Genomic DNA, 6668 nt, shown 5'->3' with positions numbered 1-6668 from the left:
GACACACAATCCTGGTGAAGTGATTGTATTTTTGGGGGGGGGAGTCAAAAACAGACGCACACACAATCCTTGACAATATTTTTTTATTAAAAAAAATATATATTTTATGGAGGGAAACAGGGGACCCCATGAAGGGCGTTTCACTCTTCTTTTTTCTCTTCTTCCGCTAGCTGTTTACATAGCTTTGTGTATTTTTTTTCAATACAATGGGAGAAAAGTGTTGCACCATTTCCGGAGGTACTGCTATACCGAGTCGATGCGTGGAGCGGACAGAGCAAGCCCCATTTCCAACTCCCTGTTCGAAAAATCCATTTAATACGTAGTCCCCCGATGGGGGGGACGTATCAGATATTAAACTGATAAGGACAGATTTTTTTTGTGCACTCTAGGCCGGGTTCCCGCGGGTGGTTAGGGTTAGGGTCCTCCTAAGCTGGCCTCTCTATGGCCAGCTTACAGGGGCCACGCGAATGGACGAGGCACGTGGTGCTCGGCCCTGTCTGCTCGTTCGGCACTGTTTGGTAGTTGGACGCCATCCAGCACGCTTGGCTGCCCTCTTGCACATTGATGCACCGCTGTCCTCCCTGTGTAGCACGGAGGTCATGGGGACAGTGCTGCCCGGGGTCACTTTGACCCAGCCCGGGGACAGAGGGGAACAACCACCATACCCAAAAGGCACAATATCCACAACCAAGGGAAGGTAGTGTAGTGGGGGGGGCATTTTTAGAATCCATACCCAAACTCACACGGGGCCCAAGGGCAGTACGGAGGGCAGACTGGGCCGTTCGCACACAGTGCCCTGCCCCGGAATGTTGAGTCTGTGAGTTCTGAGTCACCACCACGTCTCAGGTATCCAACACTTGATGTTGTATCCTGTCCATGGAATGTGGAGGCTGTGACAATACATCCAGCTATCAGTAGTGTAGGCAACCACGTCTCAGTTATCCAACACTTGATGTTGTATCCAACTTACTAATACAGGGAAGTACTTATATGTCAGGTTGAGTTGTTACAACAGTTTACATGTATCAACACTTGGGAAGAGGTATCAGCTATATCCAGCATGACTATTACGGGTCACCTGTTCATCTTTGTTACAACAATGCACTTGTCTCTATGTGTGCATCTGTACGGAAAGCACAGTGTCATCAGTGATGGACCTGAGCTTGAAGAAGAATACCTGGGTGTGGATGGGGGACTTGACCTTAACGGAGAATATCGGGGTATGGATGGGGGACCTGAGTTTGACGGAGAAGACAGGGTTGTGAACGGAGGCCTTGAGTTTGACAGACCCGGATTACAAGGGAGATCTAGAGTGGCCCGCTCTATCCAAGGTGGTTGGAGTGACCACTCTATGCCTGACCTCATTGGGGTAGAGAAAGGTTATTGGTACAGGAACATTTGTAGGAAATTTGACACCTGGAAAGTTACTTACTGGGTGACATTGATGAAACCATACCAAGTGTATAAACTTGATGGTACATGTCTGCCTATCACTCTAGTGTGCTACTACGGAAAAGGAAAGCCTGACGTCTCAGTGTTCTCTGTGGTGTTTAACTGGAAGACAACGTCTACTCAGTCTCTAATAGCCAGTGGATCACAATACAAGGCAGGTCTACAGATCTTGTGGAACTGTGCATCTGGACGATACATGGATGGCCCCGGAACAGCCCTGGTAGATCGTCCTTACTGCACAGCCTGTCCTGTGGACTGTACCGGATACAACGTGAACACTGGCGCCAGACTACATTCCCTGGGTCTCAGTGTACTGAAGACTGAAGGTGTGAGGATGATGGACCTGGGATCGGTCTCACTGAATCTGACACTGCTCCGTGAAAGTATGGGGGATATGTTATAATCCTAACAGTTGAAATGTTATATTGCATTAATTTGGTAATATGGTGATGTGGACCTCTTTTATCAATAAATGACAGTGGTAGCACTTGACAGTTGCTTGAGCATAATTTATTTTACTTGCATTCAACAGCATTATAAACCATTACATGGCTATAGTGTTAGTGTAGTGGTGCTATTGACAGGTGGAACTGTACATTTCACTTTCCATGTAAGTCATTACCTAGAGCATAGTGGTTAACATGTCATTAACAGCCTCATACCCAAGCCCTCACAGTGAGCAAGCATGGAAGCCAGTATAGGCTCCTGTGGCTTCTGTCAAGCTCTGTGTGATTGACACTTTCCTTAGGCCCGCCCTATCATGACTCAGTCAGCAAGCATGGAAGCCATTATAGGCTCCTGTGGCTTCTGTCAAGCACTGTGTGATTGATGACGCGTTCTTTAGGCCCGCCCCATCATCACTCAGTCTGCAGAACTGTGGGTCTTTGGCAATAGGGCCCAAAGCAATATATTAATGACTATACTGATGCCTCTCAAGAAGCAGAATACAGTGTATAATGGCACATGGGAAATCAGTCTTTCCATACACTCAGATATTGTAATACAGCAAAGGGAAATGACAGTAGCGACGACTCAGACGTTGACTTTGTTAGTGGCAGCACAGGCAGAGAGCTGCAGTTCAACCCTGTTACAGTTGAAGATGCCCAGTTGCTGTGCACGAGGCTGAAGGTGCAGTGCAAGAAGATGTTTCTCAGTCATACTGCATCTGGTGTGTTAGTTGCTCCTTGTAAGAATGTGAACATAAAAGGTGACGGAAATTGTTTCTTCAGAGCGGTCAGTGAAGCACTATGTGGTACAGAAGAGTACCATGAACCAACTCGAAATGCGGTGGTGCAGCAGCAGAGCAAACAACATACGTATAGGACCATCCTGAGAATGTGTTACCGTTCAGTGTCAAAGTATATTACGGAGTCCAACATTTACATTTAAGTCATTTAGCAGACGCTCTTATCCAGAGCGACTTACAAATTGGTGCATTCACCTTATAATATCCAGTGGAACAACCACTTTACAAAAGTGCATCTAAATCTTTTAAGGGGGGGGGGTTAGAAGGATTACTTTATCCTATCCCAGGTATTCCTTGAAGAGGTGGGGTTTCAGGTGTCTCCGGAAGGTGGTGATTGACTCCGCTGTCCTGACATGAACTGTCTAGGTAGTTGGGCAACCGAAGTGAAGATTCATGCCGCAGCAGACATGTTGGGTGTAAGCATATATACATACCATACCAACCGTTGGATTGAATACAGATCTAACGGTTTACAGGTGTCTAAGCAGGGCATATATTTGGAGAATAGTCGGAACCATTATCAGACAGTTGTTTGTGTCAAGAGGCCTCAGACTCAGTCTTGTTATGGTTACTGCAAGGTCTATGAGATTGGGACCACAAGCAGTTAGGTCTTCAGGCGCCAACTAATCTGATTCCGAAAGCAGTTGGGAGCGGCAATGTCAGGTGACTACGAGGACTGATGATTATCATGACTATTGTCAAGAGGACTATACACATAACCAAGAGACTCCCGGTGCTGACATGGAGGATACCAGATGAGGAGGCTGAAACTAGTCCCCAGTATCATTCAACCGATAGTCTTGCGGAATACGACGTTTACGATTCTGAGGTGTCAGACTACGAGGTCCACATCCAAGATGTTGACAGTGAAGAGCTCTACTGTGAACAGGTTGACGACGAAGAGGTGGTGTACTGCGAAGAGGTCTACGGCGAAGAGGTTGGCACCGGCGCTGTCGTGGAATATGAAGAAGTCGATGATGAGGTGGTGGACTGTGACGACGTGTACGATGACGAGGTGGTGGACAGCTACGAAGTCTACGATGAAGAGGGTAGCGAGGTACAGGTTTACTGTCAAGATGGTCACGACTCGATTCGAGCTGTGGAAGATTCGAGAAAGCAACAGCAGATGGAAAGCATGCTTAATTGGTCTATACTGAACAGATCATGGCATTCATTCCTAGAATGGCTGGGTGAGCGCTGGTGGGGATCAGTCTCTAAAGAGCAGATTATCACATTCATGGATACAGCTAAGATTCGCAAAGGGGACATTGTCGTCGCAGCACACTTCGGTGGTATGCAAGGAGGAGTGTGTTCGATTACGGTGAAGACACAGGATTCAGTCATGACCTTTACTGTTGTTATTAGTCGAGGCAGGTACATCTGTACCGATATGGTACAAGGTCTATTTTCAACTCCTATTGACATTATGAAAGTTCTGGTGCGTAAACTGGGAGAAGGACACTTGCTACGTAGACCCACGGGAATGGCTCATAACACCATATACTTTGCTATAACACATATAGTGGATGAGATGTGTTATATGGTAAAGGTGATGAAAGGCTCATGGTAGGGAGCTGCATTCCTCAGTTTGGGAATGTCCCCACCACATGGTGAAGTGATAGAGCTTCTACGAATGAGGACAAACATGTACACCAACCCAGTTGCCGCAATCCATTATATGGATGAGGACAGTTTGGGATACCTGTTTGATATTGTAACTGCCAAGGGAAAGAGATTCAAGGAGGCGTTTGATAACTTGGGTTTACGATTGGGACAGGTGCACGCTTTTCAGAGATCACATCTGTATTTTCCCGCATCGGCTGCCTTGAAAATGTAACCTTTGTAGCCCGACCAACAAACCACATCTTTGGGGATGAAGACCTGGAACGTCACCCAGATGCCAGACACACTGTCTAGAGTAGGAAAGATATAGGTGGAGAGCATATCTAATCTCTGTCATATCGCTTGGTAAATGTGCCATTACAAAGTGCTTGTGATGTATTATTCAATGTCCATATCCTTATGTGAATAAAGACAATAATATTCTGAGCAAGAATACCAGGTCACATTTATTGACAAACACATTTACATTACAAACATTACATTTCAATACATCCATACCCAACCAGGACATAGTGGCAGCATTCATTTTCAATGACCACACCCTCTATTTTGCCCAAAAAGGAATAAAATGTGTAGTTAGGTCTCAACACATTGCAACCTAGTCATCTCCATCCTCATCATCGGCCATATACTTGAAAGAAAGAGACATAACCACATTACAAACAAGTCATACACACAACCAAAGTGTAATCACAGTATACACTACCATTTCATCTTCTGCATTGTTCAGCTGGGGAAGAGGAGGTAATGCTGGGTGAGGTTGAGGTTGTTCATGGTTGAGGACCTCTGGGTGCAACAGTGGAGGAGCTTGTTCCAAGACAAGGTTCCTAGGTCCCTCCTCGTCTGAAGATGGTATGTAATTGCTCTCCTGAATGTATATTAAAGGCATGGGATATATATCACATATACATGGTATATTTTACAACAGTGATTTAAAGGATATCAAACATAGTCAGTGTCAATCAGTCCGAGTACCTACAGAACGGTTCAGGGTTATGGTAGATGCCTGTGGAGTAGAGATGAGTGTCAGAATCAGTACAAGCTAAATGCCTATGGTTAGCATGGTCTATGAACAAGGTGTGTATAGAGTATGATATAATCATGTGTGTATGTATCTTACCGGGCTCAGCTCGCTATTGTCAGTTTCTCTCCTCTGACATCATTACAGTTCAGAAATGCACAATTGCTTGAGTTAAGGAGATCGAGGTCTATGATTGGCTGTTAACCTCTATGGGCTAGGTGGGACGCTTACTCTGAGTGGCCACTTGCCAAAAGCGATAAAGTGTTTCAGCCAGAGCCTGCCTCGATATCGTTCAACGTTTTCCCGGGCTCTGAGACCCTATGGAAGACGTAGGAAGTGTCACGTTATTGCACAGATCCTGAGTCTTCAATAAAAAGAGCCAAGATGAAACACTACTTCTCAGACAGGCCACTTCCTGCTTGAAATCTTCTCAGGTTTTGGCCTGCCATAGGAGTTCTGTTATACTCACAGACACCATTCAAACAGTTTTAGAAACGTTAGGGTGTTTTCTATCCAAAGCCAATAATTATATGCATATTCTAGTTACTGGGCAGGAGTAGTAACCAGATTAAATCGGGTATGTTTTTTATCCAGCCGTGTCAATACTGTCCCCTATCCCCAACAGGTTAAACACCTTTCCATCGGTGGGTTGGGTTACTGTTAGGCACGGTGGTGCAGAGGTGACAGCTGTTGAGAAAGCTACATGTCCTCATAATCATTAGGAGCAACAGTTAGAAACATGAGGCCCTTTTCATGGGGTTGGTGACCGTGTGCTGCTTGGGGCATGCTTCCAATTTCCTAGTACTTACAATGGCTGCATCAAAATAACTATGATACCAATTACACACATATAGCGAAATAGGTACTGGGTTGGAAGATGGCCTATGTGGAGAGAAGACAATTCAACTCATTCTGTGTCTCTAACCAAAAGAAATATGGCAACTGGCCTCTATTGAACGGATCCTGGCTTCCACTGTTAGAATGGCTGGGCGAGAGGTGGTGGGGCTCCGTCTCTAAAGAGCAGCTAATATCATCCCTAAATAGACCCGAAGTTACTGTAGGAGCTATTGCCATCACGGCCTACTTTGGTGACATGGCGGGAGGAGTGTGTTCCGGTATGGTGAAGAGCAATGACAATAGCCTCATCCCATTTGATATAAACGTCACCCGAGGATATTACAATTGCACTAAGTACCTAGACTGGGACAGAGGTGAACCTGTTGTGCTGATAACCGATGTGCTTAACCTTCCTGTTATCCCGGCTGGGTCAGAGTGACCCGGGCCCTGTGTTAGGAGTGGTCCCCTCTGTCCCGGCTGGGTCAGAGT

General features: G+C 45.8%; 1 non-coding gene across 1 annotated transcript; it reads right to left on the bottom strand.

Moving 5' to 3' along the window:
* Positions 1-215: 215 nt before the first annotated feature.
* On the bottom strand, positions 216-397 carry LOC123731887 (U2 spliceosomal RNA). Its single transcript, XR_014382091.1, has one exon. It is a non-coding gene; the product is annotated as a U2 spliceosomal RNA (small nuclear RNA).
* Positions 398-6668: the final 6271 nt, after the last annotated feature.

Source organism: Salmo salar, chromosome 21 (genome assembly GCF_965601325.2).
Source record: "Salmo salar chromosome 21, fSalSal1, whole genome shotgun sequence".
Taxonomy (NCBI): Eukaryota; Metazoa; Chordata; class Actinopteri; order Salmoniformes; family Salmonidae; genus Salmo; species Salmo salar.
Note: the sequence above shows the minus strand (reverse complement) of the source record. Positions and strands in the feature narration are given on the sequence as shown.